Below are 24,548 nucleotides of genomic sequence, written 5' to 3'. Positions count from 1 at the left end.
TCCTTTGCTCTAGAGGCAATACCTTTACTAATTAAATGTGCTACATAAAAAGCCTTCCTTACTACAGTAGACACATGGTCACAGTCAATTTGTGATCCCAAGTCCCTTACCACTTTGTGGGTACGTAGGGTATTGTTGTTAATTTGATAGTGTGAGGGGACATTGTTTTTACCATAGAGAATGATGATGCATTGCTTGGCATTCAATTTGAGACAGTGACTAAGACACTAGTTGTTGGTTTGCGAAAGATCTTCCTGAAGTATACTGACATCATTGGGGATTCATTAATTGCACCTGGTTTGCAGTCATCTGTAGACTTTGTCAGCCATAGTCCCTTAGTTTTGGCTTGAACTTTTGAGAAGTATATACCAGACAGTAGGGGGCCCAGCACTGAAACCTGTGGCACCCAGCTGGTATCTGGTCTGCTGGTTGAAGTGGAGTCAGCCACTCTGATAGTGGGTGTCTGGTTTGTGAGCCAGTTTGCTACCCATCTTACAACAAAGGAGTTTACATTCAGTTTGCTAAATTTATTGGCAATGCCTGAGTGAGGAATTGTGTCAAAGGCATTTGCCAAGTTGAGGTATGCTGTATGCGCAGATTTGCCATCATCAATAGCCCTGGTCACTTTTTTTGAAGAAATCCATCAGGTTTAACAGGCAGTATCTGCCCCTGACAAAGCTGAATTGGGATGGATCCAGGGTTTGGAGATCGCTTATGTCTTTATTTTTGAGGTCCATGATGCTACATTGGAACAAAGCCTGTGGTTAGAATATGATTGAACAGAGCACTTAACAGTGATACTAGTTCATGTTTTAATTTATTTAGAAGACAGCCTGGAGTGCCATCTGGTCCCATAGAGGCTATGTTTCTCACCTTAGACAAGGCTTTAGTGACCTGCTATTCAGATGTGTATGGTGAGGGGAGTTGGGGCCAAGGTTTGTGATAAGTATGGAGGGGATAAGGGAGTGAAGTATTCACCAAATCTGTCTTCTAGCCACAATCAGCTGCAAGCAGTGGTCAGAGATGGCTCTAAGGTCAACAGAGACCAGGCTGAAGACCTGGAAGTTGACTGGAGAGAAAGTACAGCAGTTCAAGGAATTACTCAGGGCTCTAGCACCCCAAGAAGAGGAAGAAATAGGTGGAGTTGAAGAAGAGTGTCAGCGCCTAAAAACAGCATGTGTTAGGACTACAGAAAAGATATGTGGCCGAGCCAGGTATGGAAATAAGGTACATAAGGAAAGCTGGTGGGGAATGCAGAAGTGCAGGAAGTAATCAAAAGAAAGAAGGAGTTCAGAAAGAAGTGGGAGATTGAAAAGACTGACCAAGCTAGGAAGGACTACTGGTTGGCTAACAAAGAAACTAAGAAAGAAGTTGCAATAACAAAGAATAGAGCATCAGAGGCACTCTATCAGCTTCTGGAAAGTGACTCAGTAAGGGGCACAAAGAAACTATACCAGGCTTCAAGGCAAAGACAGAAAGATAAAGAAGATAGTCAGACACCCTTCATAAGGGATTCCAGCAACAACCTGCTTACCAGCCCACAGGACATCAAAGGCAGATGGAAGGAGTATTTCCAGCAGCTTCTGAATGAAGAAAACCCCACAGAAGCGGTACTGCCCCAGAAACAGCCTTCAATGAGAGTAGAAGAGGAGCCCAGCTTAGAAGAAGTAAGAGCAGAACTAAGGAAAATGAAGTCAGGGAAAGCAGCAGGCTCAGATGAGGTCACAGCAGATATGATAAAGATGCTGGGTGAGCTAGGGGAGAAATGGCTCCTGAGAGTACTACTTGCAGTGTGGAGAGAAAGGTGTATTCCAGATGACTGGAGAATAAGCATACTCATGCCAGTGTACAAGAACAAAGGGGACATCCACAACTGTGGACAGTACAGAGGCATCAAACTCCTACCACATTGCATGAAAGTTCTGGAGAGGGTGATTGATAAACAAATACGCAGAATAGTAGAATATAAGATGGGAGATGAACAGTTCGGATTCAGATCAGGATGCAGCACAATTGACCCGATGTTTGCATTGAGACAGATACTTGAGAAGAAACTAGAGAAGAGGAGAGAATCAAACTGGGCTTTCCTAGACTTGGAGAAAGCATATGACAAGGTTCCAAGAAAGCTGATCTGGGCAGTACTGCAGTGGTTTGAAGTCCCAGAAACATTGGTAGAATTAGTACAGGCTATGTACAAGGACCCAGTGACTCAAGTATGAACAGTGTTTGGCCTTATTGAGGGGTTCCCAGTGGGAGTGGGTGTACACCAGGGTTCAGCTCTGAGCCCACTGCTGTTCATACTGGTAATGGACTACATCAGCAAACAGGTTGGAGGGGTCAGAGCAACAAAGCTGCTGTATGCAGACGATGTGGCAGTACAGGCAGACTCTGATCTAGAACTTCAGCAAAGGATAGGAGAATGGAATGCAAATCTGAAGGCACATGGGATGAATCTAAGCACAGATAAGACAGTGGTAATGGCAGCAGATTGGGGAAATCAGAAAAAGCTGAGAGTAGAGATAGATGGGAAGATAGTGGAACAGGTAAACAACTTCAAGTATCTGGGAGGGGTAGTTGAGGAGAAGGGTAGTCTGAATGAAGAGGTCAAAGCTAGAATCAGAGGGGCTGCAGCCAACTGGCATAGAGTATCAGGTGTAGTATATGACAGAAGAATGCCAAAGAAGCTGAAAAGTAAGGTGTACAAGACAGTGGTGCGACCAGTACTACTGTATGGTACAGAAACCTGGGCAGTAAAGGCAGAACAGTTGAAGAAGCTAGAGGTGATGGAAATGAAGTGCCTGAGAAAGGTGGTAGGATGCACACTGTGGGACAGGCGAAGAAATGAGGACATAAGAGCAGAAGCCAAAGTAGCTCCAATTGCAGAAAAGATCAAAGAGAACAGATTACGATGGTATGGGCACATGTGTAGAAAAGCAGAAGACAATCTGGTGAGGGAGATTTGGGACAGACAGGAAGAAGGTAAGAGGAAGCGAAGGTGTCCAGCAAAGAGGTGGATGGATTGTGTGAAAGAAGACCTGCGACAGTCAGGCATGAGTGTTGAAGAAGGCAGGAGAGTGGCACTGAATCGAGAGAGTTGGCGACAGTTAATACAATACCCCGACCCCATGTAAATGGGAAAAAGGGGATGATGATGATGATGATGATGATGTCTTCTAGCAGGTTTGCTATCTCTGTGTGATTGGTATGTGTGATACCATTGGTTACCAGTTCAGCACAAGCTTGGATCCTACATTTTAGGCTATGTATGTAGCTATAAAATGCCTTATAGTTATCTTTGGCTGTGATTGCTAAGTTTTTCTCAACAATGACCTTAAAAGATTTGACATGATTTCTTATTTGCCTGGTGAGGCTAAGGAGGGTACTTTTCCATTGCCTTGCCTAAGTTTTCTTAGACAGCAATGTTTTGCATTTATTGTTCAGTTTATTTATGCTGGATGTCCACCAGGGTGGTTTGTTTTTGCTTGGGGCTCTGGCTTTGATTCTCTCTGGAACAGCCTAGTCTATACACTTATACAAGGGATTATACAGGGCTTTAGTGTAAGCTTTGGTGTAGTTACCACTTCTCGCTGGGGGTGAGGGCTGGAATGCATTTATACCTTCCTCTAGGAGGATATAGTTTGCCATAGTGAAGTTTTTAGTCTGACTTCTCCCTTTATGAGTTCTGGTAATAGTGCCAGCTCAAAGGTGACTGATTTGTGGTTAGATTTAACTAGAGGGTCCAGCAGTTGGCAGTGATGCATCTGTCATGTTAGTGAGGACCAGATTAAGTATTTTTGTTCCTCTTGTAGGGGTTTGGACAATTTGTTCCAGGGCATTTGAGTTAACAATGTTAAGGAAAATTTGTCCTAGTGAGTTAGGGTTAGAGTAGATTTCCCAGTTGATGATGGGATAATTGAAATCCCCCATAACCAGAGTGTTTGGCAATATTTGGATTGACTCCAATTTGGTCAAGTAGGCTTCATGCACATTGTAATCCATGGATGGGGATCTATAACTAGCTATGACTTAAATGGGGGTCTTGCCCAGAGTAATCTGAACTTGGAGTAACTCCATGAAGTTGTCCAGTGTAACTAAATGGGAGGTGAATTTATCTCTAATATAGATAGAAACACTGCCTCCTTTATAGGTACATAGGTTCATAGGTAAGTACTAGGCTATCTGCCTGAGGGCATCTATAAGCCTAGCCAGAATGTGTTGGCTTTTGCCGCCCCTTGGATCAGTTCCCTGTGCATCGGTCCAGCAGAGCCATTAGTTCCCTATGCTTCTGCCAGCAGAGCCACTGCAGTGATCCCCAGGGTAAACTTTCTGTTTCCCATCCACTCATAAAGGTTTCTGTTGAAGAGTGTTAGTGAGGGTCTCTGCCTAATTTAGATTGGAATCCTGTTCCAAAGCATGGGGAGTCTCTGAGACAGGAATCTATCCCTCCAGCACGTCCTATTTATCGTTGTGGTGAGGTTTAGATCCCTAGAGCATGTGGCTCTTGGGAATTTGTTTTTTTTAGGTGGAGCATGTCCAATTCTAGGTTGGACATGGCCTTGTATGTCAGGCAGAGATCACCTCTGAGTAAGCGGTATGCAACCGAGTACAGCTGAAGTTTCTTCAGTTGGGCTGCATAGGGCATATATCTGAGGCCAGTAATCCTCTTGGTGAAGTACTTCTGTGGTCTTTCCAGCTATTGCAGGTGTCTTGTAAGGTACATCCCAAATGGGGCATTGTACTCTATGATGGGTCTGATAAGTGATGAGTAGAGGGGCACAATAACCTCTTTTGTTCTAGATGCAAACCATTTTGTGATTAGGTGGGCCACATAGAAGGATTTCCTAACCACCTTGGCAATATGATTATCAAAGGAGAGATTACTATCTACTTGGGTCCCCAGATCACTTATTACATTTTCTGTATTTAGGGGACTACCACGTATGTGGTAGTTCGCAGGTACTTTGTTTTTTCCAAAGGGGATGATTATGCACTTTCTGGCATTTAGCTTGAGGCCATGATTTTGACACCAGGTATCCATCTCAGTGAGACCCTTCTGGAGAATGTCTTTATCAGCTGGAGAGTCAGTTATGGCCCCTAGTTTGTAGTCATCTGCAAACGTGGTCAGCCATAGTCCTCCTGTGCTTGCTTGTACCTCTGAGAAGTATATACCAAACAAGAGGGGTCCCAAGACTGAGCCCTGGGGGACATCACTTGTAACTGGTTTAGAGTCAGACCTAGAGACTGCAGCTCTCACTGTGTGGGTTCTATCTGTGAGCCAACTGGCAACCCATCTTGTGACATAGGGGTTTATTTTCAGGCTGGTGAGCTTGTCTATAATACCAGAATGGGGAATGGTATTGAAAGCCTTTGCGAGGTCTAGTTAGGCTGTGTGGGCCTCCTTTCCCTTGTCTAAAGCCTTGGTAACTGTCTCAAAGAAGTCCACCAGGTTTAGGAGGCATGATCTGCCCTTAACAAAGCCAAACTGGGTAGGGTCCAATGTTTGAAGGTTCCCAATGTCTCTGTTAATGAATTCTATGATGATGCACTCCATAGCCTTGCAGGCCAGGCTAGTCAGGCTTATAGGGAGATAGTTACCAGGGTCTTTTGTGGCTCCACCTTTGTGGAGCAGGATAACTGTTGCTGTGTGCCGCTCTATGGGTATGTAGCCTGTAGAGAGGCTGAGTTTGAACAGTGTGTTTAGGTGAGGGGTTAGTTCATTTTGGAGCTCATGTAAGACACAGCCTGGGACATTGTCTGGTCCCATTGAAGCTGTATTTTTGGCTTTGGATAGGGCTGCTTTAACCTGTGCGTCAGTGATTGCTGGGGCACTACATTCTTCTGGTATGGTTATGGGCCCTTTAGGGGGTAAGGGGGGGGGGTGAAGTTTGCACTAAACCTGTCTGCCAGAATGTTGGCAATATCATTTGGTTCAGTGTATTTTGTGCCATTCTGCACTAACTCAGAGCAGATCTGAGAGTTTCCACTTAGGTTCTTGACATAGCTAAAAAATGCTTTGTGGTTATCTTTGGAGTCCTTGGCAAATTTTCTTTCAAAGCTAGCCTTGGATGATTTTATGAGGGATCGTAGTTTCTTGCTGATACTGATCAGGGATGTATTTCCTTCTTGGGATTTTACTCTTTTCTGCACTAGTTTTCTCCTTCTATTGTATAGCTTGTTTATGACAGGGGTCCACCAGACTGGTTTCCTTTTCTTGGAGGAGTAAGTCTTGGTTTTGCTTGGGATAGCATGATCCATGCATTCTTGCAGGTGCTCATAGAGTGCCTTTGTAAGGGATTCAGCAGCTTGGACACCATTGTCCTTTAGCATGGGGGCTGTGAACCTTTCCACCTCGGTCTTAAGTAATGTGAAGTTTGCTTTTGAAAAGTTTTTCACGGTGGTTTCCTTGATTGGGGGTAAGGGCAGAATGTGGATATCCAGAGTGATTAGTCTATGGTCTGATCTAACCAGTGAGGGTTTGACCTCCAGTGGAGAATTTCCCATGTTGGTGATGACCATGTCCAATATGTTGTCACCTCTGGTGGGGCTGTTGACCAGCTGGTCCAGGGCATTCGAGTTTATAAATTCTAGGAAGCGTTGAGCAAGGGTTCTCACATATTCATTTTGCAGCCTGAAGATGTGGAAGGCATTGTAGCCTTGCAAGGCCAGGGTACTGTCTGAGGCCTTGAACCAGATTTTGGTGACTGCACAGACATCTGCATCCTCCAGTGATAGAAGTGCTTCCAGGTTGTGCAGTTTTTGGTTTAAACTCCTAGTGTTTAGCAGCATAACCCTTATTTTGTTATGATTGGCAATTTTCATGTTGGCAGGTTTGTTTTCAAGACCTTTCCTAAAAAAGGCACTATGGGGGAGGCAAGAGTCTTTGCCAGCAGCCAAAATCCCAGTGGGGCCAATTGCAAATCATGTCTGGCAAAGCAGTGAGCTTTGTCAACCATGTCCTCTCAGGCTAACAGAAACTGGATACCCTTTGAATGACAACAAAAACTTAGCCAGTTATTAAAATTGATCATTTTTTGTTTGTACTGCGACATCATTCTAGTTGAGGGTAGCATGCTGCTCAAGGCTAAGGACATACCTGCCTGGGGCACATATTCAGAGAGCTCAATCATATCACTGTTCATATAATCCAGTGAGGTACATCTCAGGTCATTCACTCCAACATGAACTATGACAGAGTTATAATGGTACTTGTTGCTGAGAAACCTGAGTGCATGCATGATTTGACAAATCCTGGTGCCAGACAGGCAGCTGACCTTGACGTTCTTCTTGTCTAACCTGGTGAGTGGGACATCTGTGTGTCTCATTATGGAGTCTCCAATGACAAGAACATTTGGTTTTGTAGTTATACCTTACAGGCTTGGTAGGTGAGACACTGGTGTTACTATGTGTCTTGGGTGTTGTGGGAACTGTATTAGTTGTGACCATCTTGGGTTTTAGAGGTCTCTAGTGTTTGAGTACATTTTTTGAGAGGACCTCAGTGTATATTGATTTATGTGACTATTGCATACTATGTGTATGAGTGGTGATACTATGTGCTTGAGTAGTAGTGGCTGCATTGACAACCACTTCAGTGTTACCATTGCAAGTGCGAGAGAGCAGAGATTCAAAATTCTTGTTGTAGATGCATTTCTTATCTCTGTACTAGAGTGAGTTATTAGTAGATGGTTGTCAGTGTGCATGAGGCTGTTGCTACACTGCCTAAAGAGACCCATGTCAGCAAGGTTGGCAGGAGAAACAAGAGTAGTCCAACTGTCCATAATGCTAGATTTGAAGACTGTTATCACAATGGGGATGCTTTACCAGCTTCACTAGCAATGCTTCTTTGACTGCAAATGTGCTAAAAATGAGGACTACACTAATGTGATACAGCTGTATCTAAGGGAAAGACTGTCAAAATTATCTGACCCGGATATTGCAGGAGCTCTGTCATAAAGCCCTACACCTACAAGTTTACTGAGATTTTGTCATTGTTTCATGTAAGCATAGTTATCATGAAGAACCTTGCTGCGTATTGACTTTAATCAGTTAAATACATGCTTGCTCTGTGAAATAGTAGGACCCCATACTAAGTCGTTCACTGTCTCCTTTTGCTTGGCCAGTAGGTTACACTGCATATGCCAGGTATTTGGTCTCAGGAAATGACAGAAAACTTGTTTTACTTGCAAATCTTTGTTAATTGCTTTAATCTGGCTGTAAAGTGATTACTTTCAGTTAAAAATCGACATATAAATTGACCTGAAGATAGGGGTTACACTCGGCTTTACTTCACTCCCCTTTCCTAGCCTCAATTCCCACCCATCCTCCCTTACTCTAATATTATACTTCCTATAAACACATTTTACTTGTGATTCTTTTACCAAAGCCCTCCCCAAATTACCTTACTACTTCTATACATACAATTCTGTTTTTGTTTTCTACTTCCTTATCTGTTTTTAATTTTTAGCCCCATTCCCAACTATCTTTCTTCCTCCCGTACTACTGTGCACTATATCAGTTTATAGTCACACCCTCCCTAATAGTAGCTGTCTATTCCACATTGCATCGTTTCCATTTTCCCAATAAACCTAATTTTTCTGATTTGGACTATGTCATTATCTCTACTCTTTAATACAACTCTATACCTTACATTCAGAGAAGATACTAGGACAACCTAAAACTCTTCTTTTATAAACATATACTTCCTTAAGCTCCACCTCCTGCAAACAGCCTCCATTTCCAACTACAATCTAACCAGTCTACTACACATCCCCCTCCCACACCTCACTCATATTGCTCTAAACATACACCTACAACTAGTATCCCACAGTATTTTCACTTATACTGTACCCCGTAGAACTGATTCACTTCCAACAGCCCTAATTCCCCTCTACTTCCATTTAAGGTATCTCACTCTGCACCAAGCGTACTGTTTTAGTCATGTCTATCATTTCTCTTCCTTCTTCTTCTTTCTACCCTAACAACTCCTCCAGCAACACTACTACAAAAGCATACCTTACCTATTACCTCATCATCATCATCACTCAATCCCTCCACCACAAGCTTCTACCTAATAACCCCGACACTGATCTCTATACCAATCTTCTTCTATTCCCACTCTAAAGTCATCAAATGTTAACCACTACAACCTAAAACCAATACAAATACCTACATTACTTACAATTTCTAAAACAACTAGACATTCTTTCATGGCCTTAAAATTATGCAGGGACATTCACCCCAACCAAAGTCCCATTCCTACTACACAGACAACAAAACTAAAACTTGTCACTCTTAATATCAGGAGCATGTAAAATAAACTGACACTCTTTCATGACTGGTTAACATACTCTAACCCAGACATCTTTGATATTATAGAGATTGGCTAAAACCAGAAATAAAAGATACTGAAATTCTTCCCCCTAGTTACAGCATTAACAGAGTAGCCAGAGCACATAAAAAAGGTGGCAGAAGAGCCCTAATTTTCCCTAACAACTTGATAGTTTCCCATACTCAAATACTATACCAAAGTTCTGCACAGCCGAAATCCTAATAACATTTCTAAAACTTAACTCATCTAAGAACCTCTGCATAGTTGTTTTATACATCCATCCTGGGCAAAACATTCCCATTCTAGAAAATATTCTAGCCTGGATATCAGAAACAATACCGAGCAAAACCATTATCCTAGGGGATGCTAACATTAACTGGCAGACACTAAGCTCACACCACCCAGCAAACAGTATAAACTTCTGTGGCTTTACTCAACTTATAAATACTCCTACTAGATATAGCAAAAATAGCATTCAACACTTCACCCTGGACTGGACACTAGTCTTAAACTTTTCTAACTTTACATCCTCAGGCACATCCCAACTCTGTAAGTGACCACCTATCATCCTATGCTCACAGGACTATCACTCAACTCACAAAGCCACACAAGTTCAAAACTATACTCAACCTATAAAAATTCAGAAAAAAAATATTTAATGAAACTTTAAAAAGCTATAGACTGGTCCATCCTAAAAGTCTTTCCCTTAATGATGCAGTTGAACATTTCAACAGCATCTTCCTAAGCATTCTTAACTCCCTAGCCCCTCAGCGAACAAAAATAATAAACAATAACCATGCCCCTTGGCTCACCAAATCATGAAAATTTCTAATGAGAGGCAGGGACAAAGCATGGACTGCCTGGCTAAAGAATAAAAATGACATAAGTCTTCAGTTATACAGACAACTCCACAATCAAACAGAAAGACAAATATTGCATGGCAAAAAAATCATACTATTCCTACATTCAAGATAAGCACAAAAACAACCCTAAGAAATTCTGGTCCTGTGTAATGTCACTACTTAACCCAGGAAGTACAAATAATCCCAGTCCATGCAACAATATACCACCTCTTCAAACAGCCACTAAATTCAACACACACTTTATAGAGTTCATATCCAGACTAAAAGTAAACCCAACTTATGCACCCCAACTGACTACTAAAAAATCATTCTATTCCTACATTCAAGATAAGCACAAAAACAACCCTAAGAAATTCTGGTCCTGTGTAATGTCACTACTTAACCCAGGAAGTACAAATAATCCCAATCCATGCAACAATATACCACCTCTTCAAACAGCCACTAAATTCAACACACACTTTATAGAGTTCATATCCAGACTAAAAGTAAACCCAATTTATGCACCCCAACTGACTACTTCTACTAATACCCCAATACTAACCTCTGCATACCCCCACAGAATACACATACACACAACCAACCCCTCACTCATAACCAAAAACCAAACCATCCCCAGCTTACTTTTCAGCCCATTCCTTTATCTGAAATAATAAAAAATACTACCACACAAACCGAAACCTTGCACAACCTCAGCAGACAACCTCCCACCAGAATACCTAAAACTTGCCACTGAGGCAATAGCATTCCTTATTAGCATCTTATTTAATAAATCCATAGCAGAATCACATGTACCTAACCTATGGAAAAGATTACACATTATCCGTTTACATAAGAAAGGCAACTCCACTGACATCACAAACTTCCATCCTATTCCAATCTTGTCCCCTCTAAGATTTTAGAAAAATGTGTGCAACTACAACTTCTCCACCATCTTACACACAACAACCTACTTTCCCACACTCAACATGGCTTTAGACCTGCACATAGAACCTCAACACATCTATTATCTTTCATGGACTCTGTCAACAAAGCCTGTAACTCTGGCAAACTAGTATCTGCAGTATTTCTAGATTTGTCAAAAGCATTTGGCATGGTATTTCACCCTAAACTTTTTAAAGAACTTTCAAACATTGGTCTATCCTCCTCCTCACTTTAGTGGTTTTCTAGCTACCTAGCTGACAGGCAGCAAGCAGTAAAATGGCAGGGCTCTATCTCCCCATATCACATCACTTCCACAGGTGTACCTCAAGGATCCATCCTTGGCCCATTACTGTTTAATGTCCTCATCATTAACTTGAATGTATCCTCCTGTGAAGGCACTCTAATCCAACATGCAGATGACTCCACTATCATCTGCGCATTGGACACATTAATTCACCTACAACACATAGCACAAGCTTTCTCTTCCATAGAAACATGGCTCTCAAATGTTGAACTCCTACTGGACCAAAAAACAAACAAAAAAAAAAAAACAAAGCTCCATCTCTTCATCCACAAACCCCATAGCTCCAACAAAACAATCATCAAGATTTTTTCAGCCAGCAATAATGAAACTGAATTGGTCACAGCTAACAATAATCTCAGGTATGACCTACACATACAATACAGCATAAAAAAAAAACACCAAAAACCAGGCATGCTATACAGGAATAAAAACTTCCTCTCAGCAGCTACCAGAATTACACTGGCCAAAACATACCTCTTGCCCTCACTGTTATATGGGGCCCCAATTCTAGCTAACTTACAGACCTCCCTAAGAAAAAGAAAACTAGAAAGCTGCTATAACAAAATTGCCAAATTTACCATAAACACAACCCCTATAACTCATTACTGTAAAGCCCTACATTCCCTAAGATGACTTGAAGTCCCCTTCCAACTCCAATACATACAGTTTACTACGATATACAAACTCATCCTCAAACCACTAGCTTGTCCTGCTCTTAGCCCATTAATCAACTTTTATGTCCCAAATAAACATCTCAGATCTGAAGACAAACATCTCCTCACAACTTAAAAGCCTAAGAAAACCCCAGGCCTAAACATGTACTTCTGCTCTGTGACAAAACTATGGAAGTTCCTTTCTTTAACTATCTAGACTGTTACTAACCTGCACTCCTTGAAAACATCTATAAAAGAATATTTCAACAGGACTTGTATTTGCTCCTGTATGAGCCCAGGCTGAGGTACTCATACCTTTTTCTACCTCTAATCTCTCTATTCACACTACTAACGTACCCTCCCCTCCCTTCCTCTACACATAGTCCCCTGAGGTTATAATTATACCTTTTCCACATCTATTCCTACTGCCCCCTCTATCACACCCTACCCTTCTCTACTCATACTATCTTATGCCTTCACTAATATTATGTATTACCATATTTCATGACCTCTAGAACATTAATAATCATTATGATAATCATCTGTTATGTAAATAATGTTGCATCTTCCTGTTATCAGGCTTTCCTTATAATGTATGCTTGAACACTATGACTTTATTAAGTCTGTTGAGTTTTTATTCTAACAAACTAATGTGTCATTTTTCAGATTTTGTGCTTGAATTTTATGACTTTATTACTTCTGTTAAGTTCTCATTCTGACAGATGAATGTGTTGTTTTCATATTTGTGCTTGAATGTTATGACTTTATTATGTCTGTCTAGTTTTTCATTCTATTAACCATATGTATCTGGAGATTTTCTCCCCAGGCCTCTGTTGAAAATGGCTACCTCATGACCCAGTCAGACTTTCCCAGTAAATAAATGCCAAATAAATAAATAAATAAATAAAATTTACATATGTTAGATGTTCATTGTCAGCTTAGATTCTGTCTTCATTGAACAGAACAATTCTGGAAAGTTGATCAGTAGTTTATTGTCTTTTCAAAACCAAAGTTGGGTAAAGCTGTTGCTAAAGTTACCCTTTTAACATCATTGTCAGACTGCATTTTCTTCATCTATAACACAAAGTATTTGGCTGTACAATCTAAACCTAAAGCCCATTCCACTAGAACAATATCTACTTGTGGACAGCGCAGTGATGCAGTGTTGGCATTGTCGCCTGCAGCAAGGGGTTCTCTGGTTCAGTTCTTGGCTAGAGTGCCTTCTGTATGGAGTCTGCATATCCTCCCTGCATTCATGTGGGTTTCCTCTGGGTGTTCCAGTTTCCTTTTACATTATAAAGACAGACGTCTGGAGCATTTCTCCCTGGGCCTCCCCTGAAAATTGGCTATTTTCCAAGTCAGACTTTCCCGGTTAACAAATGTTAAATAAATCAATACTTCAACAGCCTTTTCCAGAAGGCTTCTCATTGATGACATTTGTGCTGCAGTGACTTGGTCCACATTCCATACTTTCGTGTGTCATTATAAACTGGATGTTCAATCCAGGTCACATTCTTCTTTTGGTTCCACCTTTATCAAGAATGTCCTTCCTTGATACTACCAAAATAGATAGCTTAAGAATGTGTCCCATGTGTTGAATTGGATGAAAGTAGAAAACATTGGATACAAAAGTTATGTACTTACCATAACAAGAGATGCATGTTGTCTGATTTTCGCCCGCTTCAACTTCCCTCCCTCCTTCCCCATTCCAAAATTGACACATATGACTTTGGAGTGACCGGGTAGTTACTAATCAGTTCCCTGTTTGTGAAGCGTCCTGTTCTGTTACCTTCTTTCCCCCTCCGTTTCTTAGTTGCAATTATTATCATATGTACAATGCTGTGAATCATTTATGTAAGAAGGGGGCAAACTCAATCTGATGTATTAGGGCGGAGTACAGGGAATTATGGGTAGGGAAGGAGTCAGAACCCTGGAACCAAAGAGGTTTAAGAGTCGGTGCCAAGGTTGAACTGGTCAGATCCGACAACCCATGTGTTGAACTCGACAGAAATTGAAGACCATGGATCTGTCATTATGGTAAGTACAAAACTTTTGTATGCATCTTAATGACTTGTCAAATCAAATATTAATTTATTATTGGTTTTATTATTAAATGTTGCTTACACATGGATATTATGTTACATCTGTTGATAACATTTAATCACACTTCAATTTTTTATACTTTTGGATCCTGGAATTCTTGTATGGCTTTTATGATGGATGGTTATCATGCCATGTGACTTTTAGTCTGTATAAATATCAGTAAATTGTGCATTGTTACCATGTCTGATGAAGTCTTGTTCTTATATCAACTAAACTACTAGTTTTGCTTGACTTTCAGTAAAAATGTATTCGCCTGTACACTTGCCGTAGTCCTTTATTTCTGTTAGTGAAATATTCTTCTGATACTTTTTCATCTCTGGGTTTTAGATGAAGTATGCTGAATTCTAATTCTTTTGTCATAAAGCTGGAGTTAACTTGAATTTTAAATGTGGCTTCTCTTATGCTGCATGTTTATGGCAGTGTTTGCGTGTATATGAACAGAGTGAATAGATAGTTTCATAGTCAACATGAATGGATTCACTAACACTTCTTCTTTAAAGCATCCTGCAGTTTCAACCAGAAAACCTCTGTGAAAAATCTCACCAGTCTAAAAACTCATGGCTTGCAGGTAAAAAAAAAAACTTGCAGTGTCCCTGTTAAAGAACATTTTCCAAAATAATATAGTGGTGGAGAGATCCTTTCCAGTCTCACCTAACAGAAAAGTGGTTAAAAATTAAATGCAAGGCTCTCAAAACTGCTTCTTGTCTGAAGACATTGTTTTATTTGTAAATAGTACTTTACAGACAGATGAGTGCTGCTCAGATAATGTATTAAAGCTCGAAAAACATGCACTTATTTCCATTATTCAGAGAGGGGGTGTTTTTCGAGATATCTCCAGCCTCAGGGGAAGTGCCATCAGTGTGGGATGGATCACCACTGGAGGTGTAGTCTACAACACTACCTTACCAAACAAGTTTTACCAGTTTCTAGTGACGTAACAGCTACATTTCAATTGCATCTAATGAAAGATAACAAATCTAACCAAAAAATTCTTAAAAACAAGTGCAGCAAACTTTGGCTGAAAAGCAAAATTAAGTATATTTAAAAAAAAATGTACCTTAATGAAGCTAATGATAATGGTACCTTCTACACTATGGTTATTTTTCGTTATTATAAAACCAATCTAAGTATTGCCTAGGTACAAATTCTGCCTTCCAACAAACTACATTCCTACATATCTCTCGACCTGGAAACATTAAAAATCTGGACAAAGACCCATAAACAATAGGTACAAATCTGCACGCTGATTAACATAAAATTTGAATACATAATTATGTAACCCTACCTACTCCAATGGAATTGTGGGATACCAACATTCAAATGCAAATTGAAGAACAGCAGACAAAATATTAAACACAAAATATAACCAGAACAATAGTGTTTTATTTACATTAACATTTTAAATTGCATCAAACTTTGAACTTGTGTGAAAAAACTAAAATGCAATTATTAACTATAATAATTGCTTATTAAACACAATTGCTTAATAACTAAGTATTTTGTCCATTTGGGACTTTGTTGGCAGATAGTTACCTCATTCTGTATAGTTTTTTGTATGACATATGGATCTGTACTGATGGCTTATACAGTACATTACATTATCCAAATGTTTATCAAAGTCAGCTTGTCATGTTAAAGCATTTTGCCTCTAATCCTTCTGCCTTTCAGAACCAGATTTGGCAGTCATGTGATAAACTATTTCCTCCAGTTTTGATAGAATTCAGAGAACTATATATCACCACATGATAGAACAGAAAAGGATTTCTTTTCCCTAGTAACCACAGTGAGAAATGCCTTACCTCTGTAAAAGATAATAAACTTTTACAACATTGTTAACCTGCACTGAACCCAAAGAGAATTATCCAACAACATGGCCAAACAACTAACAGAATCATACAGTGTTAAAGACATTTGACATGGTCTGCATCTGATATTTTCCTTCTCTCCCACATGCAGGAAAAATATCCCAATTTAATTATCTATGTTGCTTTATGTTTTGAATTGGCATATCCAGCTAGGGTATAGCGGCCTATTTTCAGTAGAGTTGATTCATACACCTGCTCCTGCCACTAAGTGTGAATGTTTACCATCCAGAAAATGAAATCACTTAGCACAGGCAGTTAGGTCTCTTGAAGAATCAGCCACACTCCTTATCACAGCAGTTTTAAATGAATACTCAAACAATGGAAAATAGCACCAGCCTTACCTCACATAAATGTTTTGGGTAAGGCTTAGTATACGTAACACAACAAAGTTTCTCAATAACACAAATACTTCTTTGTATTTTAGTGTAATAAATATCCACACAGAGAAGCTTTCTAATGTAGCTTTCTCCCTTCCTTTTTCATGCAACACATGTTCATTTAAACAGTACTTCAAACACACAAATCTCTCTTAAAAGTTCTCTATAAGCTCTACAACACATATGATGTTCTGTACTGTACGACAAAGTCATGGGAAAAATTCTACTCTGCAGATCTCAACCCTAGATTGCAGACTGAGGAAGTCCCTAGCCTAGTTTCATGACTTAAAGTCATTAAAATGTCAATTAACATGGTTGCACATCACAGCATGTTATATGCTACCCAGATGCCTCACATTTCACTGCACAACTTTAATAGAGTCAGTGGTTCTGCAAAGTGTAAACCCTCTACATAAGAAATACCACATAATCTAAAATAATCCAGTGGTATCATTAAAATATTGTACACATTTCTTGAATACTTCACTTTCTTACACTTACAAAAAAGTGCGCATGCCACAGAGTCGCACTTGCAGCTCCTGAAAAGTACTGAGGCTTTATTTAGTTTTCACATAGACTCTGATGCTTTCTTTGATCTTCCTCAAAACAGGCAACATTCACCAGACACATCTGAATTTCATCGCACGTTTACAAGACAACTCTCCTTATATGATTACCAAACTCCTATGTCTTTCTCCATATTTATTTTTTATTTTTTATCTTCACTTGTTGATACTGGTACAATAATACCGATTAATATATCTCTGTTTATACCTCTCTGATTGAATTCATTGAAGTCCGCTTTAATGTATATTTTCTGTATATATTACTGTAATCAAACAAACTAGAGTCCTGCTTTTATGTATATATTCTGTGTATGTTACTGTATTTACTATCTGTAACACTGTTTTCTACTTGTGCAACAATTTAATGTTTATATTTTTTCTGTATCTATGTTCTTATTGGAGCTTTTCTCCCTAGGCCTCCACTGAAAATGGACTCTTTTAGGCCCAGTGGACTTTCCCAGTAAACAAAATAAATAAATAAATGAGTATGCTACATCAATGAAATTCACACACTTGTCTCACTTTGGAAGATGGTGCATTTCTCCATAGGATTCCACTATTAACCATAGTTCCCAGTCCACCTTGTTTATAAAAAGACCACTTGTGAAAGCATGATAACTTGTCATTGTAAAAGTTATCATAAGACAGCCCTCATGTTACATTCATTTAGCATATTTAAAATCGCAACCAAAATTTCCATACAATACAGCTGATAAAAGTCATTTATAAAAAAACAAAATATTTATTTATTTTTATTTATTTTATTTTACATTTGTTAACCGGGCTAGTCTAACTGGATATATTTCCATTTTCAGTAGAGGCCCGGGGAGAAAAGCTCCACAATGTATAAAACACAATTACATAATTTACAAAAAATAAACAAACAATAAACAACAGTAAACATTGGAAAGAAAGAGGAAAGGAAGGGGAATATGCAATATAAAAAAACAAACAATAAACTTGGAAAGACAGAAGGAAAAGGAGGGGGAATATGCAAATATACAGGAAGACATCATGGGATTTATTATTCACATAACATAGTATGAGTGGATACCTCAAATTCACACCATAAAAATACAGTTAAAAACTTCTTTCTAGATAATTTATAGGAAGGTTATTTGAAGAGTAAAAGAGACAAGAAAAGTACAGAAAGAGTGAGCAGATAAAAAAACAAAATTTATACTTGCAGTAAGGATAAAACAATATAAAAGGAGGAAAAGGAATAATAGAGTTAGAGCTTGTCCAAGATGGTCATAGAGATAGTAGAAGGAAAGGAGGAGGAAGGAGAGGGAGAGGGAGGATTAGAGGTGGTTATAGGGAGAATTTAGTCGGGGTTACAGCAGGGACATAACCATTGATTTTTAAGGTAGCATCTGAGTTTTTGTTTAAACAGAATAGGAGTTTGAATAGAAGTAAGTTCAGTAGGAAGTTGATTCCAGTGTTTGCCAAGGGCGTTAGAGAAGAGGTAATAGTAAGCTTATTGTGCTGTGGCACTTCAGGGTTTAAGTAACAGCCTCACTTTGTATTTTGAATGGGTCTATATCACATCGACAAATGCTAAAAATAGCGAACGCCTATATATCAAACTTCAAAGTCCGAAAGCTGAAAACAGCGAAGGAAGGTTCTCCAGGCTTTGCTGTTTTCTCTACTGTGGTGCGATCTTGGAGTTGGTATATTTAAGTTGGGGGGTGTGGAGGGTGAAGCCCCCACTTAATTTTGACTGTATACTCTTTTTTTTTTTTTGGATCAGTGAATTTTTTCCCTGGGAAAAAAATCGCTGAGCCATTCCTTTGCTGTTTTCAAATTTCGGACATTTGAGTTCGACATAACAGCTTTCGCTGTTTTTAGCTTTCACTGTTATGATATAGACCCATTTTGAACGACATATAAATCCATCAAAGAATGGAAACCACTTGAAACACATGCACCTAATTGCCTTACATAAAAACAGTCAAGTCATATTCCTTCCTTAACATAATCTGAATCTGATTCCATGGCAACCTGCTGCCTCCTCCACCACCTGCTGTACAGAAATTCACATCTTCGGTAATTTAACCATTTATTTCCCCTTCTCTGTGAACTTATGGCTAAAATCAATAGTTTACTTTTCGCTAGTCTATCAGCAGTTTCAGCACTCGGAATCAGCTGGTGCAGTTTCTGTTATGCAAAGCAAATTAAACAAGGTGCTTTTTTTCTGCTTTGCTTACCTTGTGCCAGAGGCAGTATGGTCAAGCTGAAGCTGCTGGAGAAAGTTAATTCCTGAATCTTGGCTGGTGGGACTGGGAGCTGGGACTTGGTGAGCATGGAATGTGGAACACGGGTGGGAGCTGGGCAGACTGGACAGACTCTGCACTACAGTGCAGAACTTGAAGTACATCACATACTTGTCTTGGGTTGACAGAATAAATAGTAAATTGTAAATAGTGAAACACTGAACAGCTTTTTTGATGAACACTTTCGTTAAAGTGTGTTCGGTGGGAATGGATTCGGACTTTTGATCTTTCTATCAAAAGTCCTAGATCCATATATATATATATATATATATATATATATATATATATATATATATATATATATAGGTTCATAGGTTCATAGGTTCATAGGTAGGTACTAGGCTATCTGCCCAAGGGCATTTGTAAGCCTAACCAGAATGTGTTGGCTTTCACCTCCCTTTTAGATTAGTTTCCTGGGCCTCTGTCCAGCAGGGCCACTGATGTGATCCCAGGTTTATATTTACGATTTCCCATCCACTCATCAATATTCTCTTGAAGAGAGTCAGCGAGGGGCTTTGCCTAACATAGATTGGGCTTCTATTCCAGAGTGAGGGAAGTCTCTGGGACACAAATCTATCCCTCCAGCATGTCCTATTTATTGTTGTTCTGAGGTTTAAATCCCTAGAGTGTGTGGCTCTAAGAGATTTGGTTTTCCTTAGGTGGAGCATGTCCATTAATTGAGGGTTTGACATGGCCTTGTAGGTAAGGCAGAGGTCTCCTCTGAGGAGGTGGTTAGCAACTGAGTAAAGATGGAGTTTCTTTAGCCAGGCTGCATAGGGCATTTGTTTGAAGCCCATGATCCTCTTGGTGAGGTACTTTTGCGGTCCTTCCAGCTGTTGCAGGTGTCGGGTAAGGTACATCCCAAATGGGGCATTGTACTCTATTATGGGCCTGATGAGTGATGAGTAGAGGGGCACAATAACCTCTCTTGATCTAGATGCAAACCCTTTTGTGATTAGGTGGGCTACATAGAAGGATTTATTAACCAGTTTGGCAATGTGATTATCAAAGGAGAGGTTGCTATCTACTTGGGTCCCCAAGTCCCTAATTACATCTTCCGTACTTAGTGGATTACCTCCTATGTGATAGTTTGTGGGCACTTTATTTTTCCCAAAGGGGATGACTATGCACTTTTTGGCATTTAGCTTAAGGCCATGATTCTGACACCAGGTATTCGTCTCCGTGGGACCCTTCTGGAGAATGTCTTTGTCAGCTGGGGAGTCGATTATGGCCCCCAGTTTGCAATCATCTGCGAACTTGGTCAGCCATAGTCCTCCCGTGCTTGCCTATACCACAGAGAAGTATATACTGAACATGAGTTGTCCCAGGACTGAACCCTGAGGGACTTCACTTGTAACCGGTTTAGAGTCGGACATAGCACCCGCAACTCTGACCATGTGAGCTCTATCCATGAGCCAGTTTGCAACCCATCTCATGACATAGGGGTTAATGATCAAGCTGGTGAGCTTTTCTATAATTCCAGAGTGGGGAATGGTGTGGAAAGCCTTTGCAAGGTCCAGGTAGGCTGTGTGGACTACCTTTCCTTCATCTATGGCCTTGGTAATTGTTTCAAAGAACTCAACCAGGTTTAGGAGGCATGATCTGCCTTTAACAAAGCCGAATTGGGTAGGGTCCAGTGTCTGGAGGTTCCCAATGTCTTTGTTAATGATTTCCACTATGATGCACTCCATGGCTTTGCAGACCAAGCTAGTCAGGCTTATAGGGCGATAGTTCCCGGGATCCGTTATTGCACCACCTTTGTCGAGCGGGATAACTGTTGCTGTACACCATTCTTTGAGTACATAGCCTGTGGTGAGGCTGAGCTTGAACAGTGAGTTTAGGTGAGGGGTTAGTTCATTTTGGAGCTTGTGTAGGATGCAGCCTGGGATGCCATCCAGTCCCATTGATGCTGTGTTCTTGGCTTTGGAAAGGGCTGTTTTCACCTGAGTGTCTGTGATGTCTGGGGCTCTACAATCTTCTGGAATGGACACAAGCCCTTTAGGGGGTGAGGGGGGGTAAAGTTTGCATTGAACCTGTCAGTCAGGATGTTGGCAATGTCTGTTGGTTCAATGTATTTTTTACATGTTGTTTTACACTAGCTCAGAGCAGATCTGAGAGCTGCCACTTAGATTCTTGACATAGCTAAAGAAGGCTTTGTGATTATCTTTAGCATCTTTGGCAATTTTTCTTTCGAAGTTGCCCTTGGATGATTTTATGATGGATCATAGTTTCTTGCTGGTACTGATTAGGGATGCCTTCCCTTTTTGGGATTTTGCTCTGTCATGTAGTAGTTTCCTCCTTCTGTTGTAGAGCTTATTTATGGCTGGGGTCCACCAGACTGGTTTCCTCATTTTGGAGGAGTGAGTCTTTGTTTTACGTGGGATGGCTCGATCCATTAATTCCTGTAGGTGCACATAGAATGCATTTGTGAAGGATTCTGCAGTTTGGGCAGCATATCCTTTAGCAGTGGGGCTTTGAAACTTTCCACCTCGGTCTTGAGAAGTGTGAAGTTTGCTTTTGAAAAGTTTTTTTTACAGTTGTTTCCTTGACTGGGGGTGGGGTCGGGATGTGGATGTCTAGTGTGATTAGTTTATGATCTGATCTTACCAGCGACGGGTTTACCTCTGGTGTGGAACATTGGTCACCCATATTGGTGATGATCAAGTCCAATATGTCACCTCTCGTGGGAGTGGTAACCAGTTGTTCCAGGGCGTTTGAGTTTATAAACACTAGAAAGCATTGGGCAAAGGAGTTTGTACTTGAGTAGTTTTCCCAGTCATATATATATATATATATATATATATATATATATATATATATATATATATATATATGTTTACTGTTGAAATGTGGAAAATGCATTGATCGACCAATGTAAATGTCGACCCAAAATGTACAAATACATAATGTCTAAAAGGCATAATAGTGAAAGTGAATTACCCGTCCAGTGTAATTCGATGTATTTGACATAGCATATGGTAATGTCAGTCACCCAAGCTATGCAGTGTAACTTACCGTTAGACTGTCAATCACCCTCAGGTGATACCCCCCCTTCTCAGGGAGTGCTAGGTCAGTTAGTTATGAGGCAGATTTGAGGGTGCCCATCCAGTCATCCAGGTTCCATTTGAAGAATGATAATGTACAGTCTGTTTGATCTTAGGGGACAGCTTATTCCAGGTATGGGGGAGTTACTACATGATGAATCTATTTCTAAATCACATTCTGTTTATCTGCTGGTGAAGATTTAGTTCCCTGGTTCTAGTTGTAGAGACACAGAAGATCAAGGACAGAAGGGTCTGTAATGGAGCAGCAGCTGTGGCACAGATCACCTCTCAGGAGTTTGTAAAATACAGAGTAAAAGAATATCTCTTTGTGCCTCTCTTGGTAGCACAGGGTCTTTAAGCTTGAAATATTCTTAGTTAGGAACTTCTGGTGCTTTTCTAGTCTTTGGTATGTGGAGTGCAGTACATCTCAGAGGGAACATTGTACCCTATAATTTCTCTAATCATTGCTAAATACAAGGAAGCAATTGATGTATACCCCCCGGCTGTTAGCTGTAGTTTAAATAAAATAATTACAGTGAAATTAGGAAAGAAAAGAAGGGTCATTTTGTTACAAAATAAATAAATAAATAGATAGATAGCTAGATAGATAAAAATGGTACAAGCTTTCAGACAGAGTGTTTCCTATGTATTAAAATAGTTCAACAACTGATTTACTCATCATATAAGTGTGGGTGTCCAAACTTCTCACATCATTGGTCATTTTTATCACATGGCATAATCTATTAAAGCAGATGTTTGCTTAAGCCTACTACATGTACTGAATGCTTAAGTAATAGATATTTTAAATCATTTTTTTATTGACCTTAGCTTCAAGACTGGTTTTATACTATTTAACCCAGATTCTTTATTATAGCTTAAAATATTAATACATTTTGGTATTCCTTGCCTTCTGTTAATATTACTAGGTCACGACCTCTTCTATTATCATGCACCACCTGCAGTATGGCAAATTCAAAAGTATGTTCTTCATTATTTTCTGATATATGTTTGTAGATAGCATTTGCATATATGTTTCTCCTTATTTCAGACAAATCATCACTTGTCTTTTAATTATCTGTTTGATTTTACATCATAAAATGCAGGGCATACTTTACAGATAGCTCTATATGCAATATTCTTGCAATCTCAAGCTTCAGAATTAACCTGGCTATTAGTGGAACATTTTATAAGACAAGTGAACTTAAAACATTTATTTCTAGGAGATCAGCTTATGAACAAACTTCCTCACAGAATTCTAGTTGTTTTTTTGCCAAATAGCCACCCTATTATTTATACATTTAAGAGAGCATTGAAGAATTGAACAAGATTTGTATAATTTACTAAAAGCAATAAAAACATGGAGGCAATATAGATTCTCTCTCTCTCTCAAACACACACACACATACACACACACACACACACACACACACACACACACACACACACACACACACACACACACACACACACGCATGCAACTCTGTCTGCTTTATTCTGCACAGTTTGCCACTGAAAATGTATTCAGATGTTTTACTAAATAAATGAAAATTATAATTGCACAGCAAATACTATACACAGATTTTTATTTTATAGTAGACTTTATGCCATGGTGTAATTAACAAACAAAGAGCTATTTGTGTATATTTAGTAATGTTATTTTATTAAATCATGTTTTGTATATTGTTTGGTTTTCTGTATAAAGTCTAACATGTAAGTGTTTCTTCTCCCTAGGGTAGAACTCAAAGTAAATATCATGTTAACACCTATAGAGCTGTCTGTGTTCGTCAGGGTGTGTACACATCAAAAAAATATGGAACCATTGACTTCAGTGAAGAACTAACACAGCCTATATTCACTTCTGTGGTCAGTGACTGGGATAATTTCTTCAGGTATTTGATCTTCATATTTTTGTCATAATGCTGACAATGTTGGTTGTACATTTTAAATCACAACATATACAAGAAAGATGCAAAAAGTCCTGAAGTGAAAACATAGATGAACCCCGGGATTCATGAAGCTCGGCGCAAGGCCGGCGTAAGGCTTGCGCCGTCTGTGCGGCGTATATATGGAGTAGTCGCACCATATGCATATTAATGAAGGCATGCAGCCACCACAGCTACGTGCATAGGAAACGTGAGTGAGTGCATGGGGCATAACGAAGTTGCGCATGGAGGCGTGTCAATGTCGGCTGTCGATGAGCAACCTAAACTGCTGAATATTATATTCCACCTGCAATAGTAATTGCACCTATCAG

This window comes from Protopterus annectens, chromosome 3.part1 (genome assembly GCF_019279795.1).
Source record: "Protopterus annectens isolate FY-2018-M chromosome 3.part1, PAN1.0, whole genome shotgun sequence".
NCBI classification, from domain to species: domain Eukaryota; kingdom Metazoa; phylum Chordata; order Ceratodontiformes; family Protopteridae; genus Protopterus; species Protopterus annectens.
Note: the sequence above shows the minus strand (reverse complement) of the source record.